This window comes from Gossypium hirsutum, chromosome A12 (assembly GCF_007990345.1).
Source record: "Gossypium hirsutum isolate 1008001.06 chromosome A12, Gossypium_hirsutum_v2.1, whole genome shotgun sequence".
Classification (NCBI taxonomy): Eukaryota; Viridiplantae; Streptophyta; class Magnoliopsida; order Malvales; family Malvaceae; genus Gossypium; species Gossypium hirsutum.
In genome coordinates, this window is record NC_053435.1 from 50,038,770 (window position 1) to 50,044,502 (window position 5,733).

A 5,733-nucleotide genomic window follows, 5' to 3' on the forward strand; every position below is an offset into this window, starting at 1 on the left:
AAGATACAGATAACATAGTGTCACTGTTTCATACAATTATTTTCTCGTATTTTGATAGGAGAACTAAGTTTAGTAGATGAAATGAATTGAACAATAAATGCGGTAAAGGAAAGGTCAACAACACCTGCAGCTAATATGCGATTGCCTCTACTAAAAGTACAAAAACCGGTCTACGATCTACGAGTAATGCCAAATTCTTCATACCCTGCATTAATGCTACAACTGCGAAAATGCCTACAAAAATAACAAATATGTACAATCCATCCTTTATACCCTACTTGGTTGGGGTCTCCATTTTTAATTACATAAGAGATATCCATCTCTTCCAATTTGAATATTTGTATTATTTTTTAATTTTTAATTTTTATGTAAAAATATACTTATAAGTTGAATCATAACTATAATTAATACAATCTAAATAAGTATAACAATAACATATAATATTAAATGATTGGAATTAATTAAGCGATTTCGAAATAAAGACAACATAATTTACTTAGATTGAGTAGGTTGATCACTTGAATTAAAGTCACTTCTCCCGACTCAATTTTTTTCCCTTTAAATCATTATTCAACTTTTACTTTGTCCCTCCCAAATGCAACAAATAATCACAAAAACATTTCTTTTCTTTGTAAAAACAGAAATAAATAAATAAAATTACCCAACAACAAAAATCCAAATTTAAAATAAATGAAAACCTTTTGGCAATTATGAAAATTCTTTCTTTTTTTTCAAAAAATAAAGAAAATCAAGTATTAGCCATAGCCAAACAAATAAAATCACACATCTTCTCATCTTTCTTCTTCACCCATCTTCTTTCCCTTCCCTCCGTTTCCTCCCAAATCCATTACGGGGAGAGTAAAGAAAAGAGAAACAATGAGGTGGTTCCTCTGCCTACTACTGTTTCTTCTCCTCCACATTTCCCATTGCTCTAGCGCACGAACCGTGTTGGAGTTTCAGGCGCTTTTGGCTGTTAAATCCTCCATTACCGGCGACCCTCAATCATGTCTCTCCAATTGGAATGCAACCATTCCACTTTGCTCATTTACTGGCGTCACCTGCGACTACACCGGTCGTCACGTGACATCCCTCGACTTAAGTTACTTCAACCTCTCCGGAACTCTTTCTCCTTCGTTTTCCCACCTCCGATTCCTCCAAAACTTTTCCCTCGCTGCCAACCAACTTTACGGTCCGATTCCGACGGAACTTGCGGCCCTCTCCGCTCTCCGTTACCTCAACCTTTCCAACAATGTTTTCAACGGTTCTTTCCCCACCCAACTTTCCCAACTCAAAATCTCCAAGTCCTCGATTTGTACAACAACAACATGACGGGAGACTTGCCGATTTCCGTCACCGACCTTCCTAACTTACGCCACTTGCATTTGGGAGGGAACTTTTTCACCGGTCAGATCCCGGCAAGTTATGGTCGTTGGGAGCATCTTGAGTATTTGGCCGTCTCAGGTAACGAACTCGGCGGTAGAATCCCACCGGAAATCGGTAACTTGGAAAAGCTGCAGGAGTTGTACATTGGTTATTACAATAGTTTTGAAGGTGGTTTGCCACCCGAGATCGGGAACTTGTCGGAACTCGTCCGTTTCGACGCTGCGAACTGCATGCTATCAGGCGAAATACCACCGGAAATCGGCAAGTTGCAGAAGCTTGATACATTGTTTCTCCAAGTCAATGCACTCTCTGGTTCATTAACTCCCGAGCTGGGAACCTTGAAAAGCTTGAAATCCATGGATTTATCGAACAATATGCTAGCCGGAGAGATTCCAGAGAGTTTCGCGGACCTCAAAAACTTGACTCTTCTTAATCTTTTCAGAAACAAGCTTCACGGGCAGATTCCTGAGTTCATAGGTGAGTTGCCCGAGTTGGAGGTTCTACAATTATGGGAAAATAACTTCACCGGAAGTATTCCTCAAACGTTGGGAAGTAATAGAAAGCTTCAGCTTCTCGACCTGTCGTCGAATAAGTTAACGGGGACTTTGCCGCCGGATATGTGTTCCGGCAACACGTTGCATACGTTGATTACTTTGGGGAATTTTTTGTTCGGTTCAATTCCAGAATCGTTGGGGAAATGTGAATCGCTCAGTCGGATTCGAATGGGGGAAAATTTTCTCAACGGATCAATCCCAAAAGGCCTTTTCAGGTTACCTAAGCTTACTCAAGTTGAGCTGCAAGATAACTATTTAACCGGAGAGTTTCCAGTTACTGATTCTTCCATTTCACTGAACCTTGGGCAAATTAGTTTATCAAACAATCGCCTTTCGGGGCCTTTACCAGCAGCTGTCGGTAACTTCTCAGGCGTTCAGAAGCTGCTTCTTGATGGGAATAAGTTTTCAGGTCCAATCCCAGCTGAGATTGGCAACTTGCAACAACTTTCAAAGATGGATTTTAGCCATAACAAGTTTTCAGGCCCTGTTGCTCCGGGAATTAGTAAATGCAAACTGTTAACCTTTGTTGATCTTAGTCGAAACGAGCTTTCGGGTGAGATTCCTACTGAGATCACAGGTATGAGGATATTAAACTACCTGAATCTGTCAAGAAATCATCTTATTGGTAGCATTCCTTCATCAATATCTACCATGCAAAGTTTAACTTCAGTTGATTTCTCGTATAACAATCTTTCGGGTTTGGTTCCGAGCACCGGTCAGTTTAGCTACTTCAACTACACCTCATTTTTGGGGAACCCTCAACTTTGTGGCCCTTATTTAGGGCCTTGCAAAGATGGGGTTACTAATGGAACTCATCAAAGTCATGTTAAAGGTGGACTCTCTGCTTCTTTGAAGCTTTTGCTTGTCATTGGGTTGCTTGTCTGCTCGATCTTGTTTGCAGTCGCGGCTATAATCAAAGCAAGATCCTTGAAAAAGGCGAGCGATTCTCGGGCTTGGAAGTTAACTGCTTTCCAGCGCTTGGATTTTACTTGTGATGATGTTTTGGATTGTCTGAAGGAGGGTAATATAATCGGCAAAGGAGGTGCCGGGATTGTTTACAAGGGAATTATGCCTAATGGTAATCAGGTTGCAGTTAAAAGGTTACCAGCAATGAGCCTAGGGTCTTCTCATGATCATGGATTCAATGCTGAGATACAAACGTTGGGCAAGATTAGGCACAGGCACATTGTGAGATTGTTGGGTTTTTGCTCAAATCATGAGACAAATCTTTTGGTTTATGAGTATATGCCCAATGGTAGTTTGGGAGAGGTTCTTCATGGGAAGAAAGGGGGTCACTTGCACTGGGATACCAGATATAAGATTGCAGTTGAAGCTGCTAAGGGGCTTTGCTACCTTCATCATGATTGTTCCCCTTTGATAGTCCATCGAGATGTGAAATCGAACAACATCCTCCTGGACTCGGATTTTGAAGCACATGTTGCTGATTTTGGCCTTGCCAAATTTCTGCAAGATTCCGGCACTTCTGAATGCATGTCTGCTATAGCTGGTTCATATGGATACATCGCTCCAGGTATATTCAACCTCAAAACTTGGTGAATCTTGTTAGTTAAAACTTTTCTTCATTTCAATTAGTATATACAGCTTTCAAAGTCCATTAATCTTAGTTAAATTTGACTAAAACGATCATACGAAACCATAATTTGTTAGTTCAAACTTCTTGTTTCAAATCATCTACAAAAAGTTGAAATATCAACAGTCAATTTACTAATGATTCATTAAAGTTCACATATAAAACGTTGTTCCTATAATTTGACTGAGAATTTCATTGCCCTGTTTTCTTGCAGAATATGCCTACACGCTTAAGGTGGATGAGAAGAGTGATGTGTATAGCTTTGGTGTAGTCCTCTTAGAACTTGTTAGTGGCAGAAAACCAGTAGGTGAATTTGGTGATGGTGTGGACATTGTTCAATGGGTCCGAAAAATGACTAATTCAAAGAAGGAAGGAGTTCTGAAAATCCTCGACCCAAGACTTCCGTCAGTACCCCTCCATGAAGTAATGCATGTATTCTATGTAGCAATGCTGTGTGTTGAAGAACAGGCTGTGGAGAGGCCAACAATGAGGGAAGTTGTTCAAATTCTAACAGAACTCCCGAAAGCATCAGACTCAAAGCAAGGAGACCCCACAGTAACAGAGTCCTCACATTCACCAACCTCAACTTTAGAGTCTCCTAATAATGCCACAACGAAGGACCCAATGCCTCAATCACCAACGCCCGATCTTCTTAGCATTTAAAGCCCTGTTTGTTTTTCTTTTTGGCGGAATTGGCTTGTGCTCTAAATTTCATGAAGTACGCTAGTTTGTTGCTTTGATTTCTTTTATTAATCTTGGGCGGGAGTTTGCTCGAACTTTAAGGTTTTTCTTCCTTATTTTGTACAGTAGGAGGATTGGTGGGGGGTAATTTCTTTATTTTTTTTTTTCATATAAAAGTTTGTCTTCATCAAGATGTACTGCTACTTCTACTGGCTGCTTCACCCTTTTGCTTTATTACACAGTTGTTAAAATTGTCCAACCCATGCAAGAAAAACTCAAGCTGCAGTGGTTTAAAAAAAACTCAAGCTGCAGTGGTTTAAAAGAGTGTTCATGAGAAATGAGAGTGAAATTTGAGAAGTGTGACTAGGGTTCATAAAGAGTAATGATAATTGAATTGGATAAGCAGTGTAGGCACGAAAACACAAATGAAGAAGTGGGTCTGAATTACAAAGAGCAGGGGCCAGTAGGCTAACCAGTGATTCGAAGTCTCGCCATTAATAAGCTTTTGGTGTAGGAGGGGGGGACCAGGACCATGAGGGTTAGGTTTTTCATTTGGTCTTTGGTTTTGGGGGCAAAGGCAAATGGTTGCCTTTCAAGTTGGACCCCTTTTGTGGCTTCTGTCACACCCCTCATTTTTACCTAAATAGCAAGATTGTCGTTTTGATTATTTTTCTTCTAATTTTGGAGGGACTATTAGTCTATTCGCCTAGTATTGTTACATCTTACAGTTGTGCTAGACGCTGGAAAAAACGTATCTCTTTTATCAAAATTTCTAATTTATATTAATTTTTTAATTTACACCAATATCAAAATTTCTAACAAAAACATAAGAAATTTTGGTCTACATTTAAAGGGCACAGTAGAATTTTCTACAATCTTGAATTGTGTAATATTATTTGGAATTTATGCGGTTTCTAATTAGATAATTGTACAATTATAATAAAAATTGTTGCAAAGTCCCAAAGGACAAAAAAAAAAAGAAAAAGAAAAGCCTATGTGGTAAAACTAGTATAACCTAGTTTTTAACAGGGTAAGTCTCATTAAAAATACGTTAAAATATCTCTGTTTTTTCCCGTAAATTTGGAATTTTATTTCGGGCAATTTATTAAAAAAAGCTTTTTTTCGTTAATTATTGAAATGGTCTAACTTTTTTATTATTTACGGGAAAGAAACATCTTCCCTGAAAGCGCGTCAACGTCAGCGCGAAGTCGGTGTCCATGTCAGCAAAATGCTTTCCCAGGAACACGTTTTGCCCCTTTTTGTAGGGTTGGGGTTTTTTAGGGTTAGGGTTTTTAGTGGTTTAGAGTTTTGGTGGTTTAGGGTTTTTAGTGTTTTTTAAGGGAAAAATTAATGAAAACTTAGAGTTGAGGGTTAATTAATTAAATTAACTATGACAATAAAAAAATTAATTAAATTAGGGTTTAGGGTTTTTTAAGGTTAGGGTTTCTAATTATTTTACGGTTAGGGTTTTACTGGTGTAGGGTTTTTAGTATTTTTTAAGAGAAAAATTAATAAACACTTAGA

General features: G+C 38.6%; 1 pseudogene; it reads left to right on the forward strand.

The window, feature by feature from the left end:
• The first annotated feature begins 776 nt into the window (after positions 1–776).
• Positions 777–4,400, forward strand: LOC107951826 (leucine-rich repeat receptor-like serine/threonine-protein kinase BAM1; annotated as a pseudogene).
• The last annotated feature ends 1,333 nt before the right edge of the window (positions 4,401–5,733 follow it).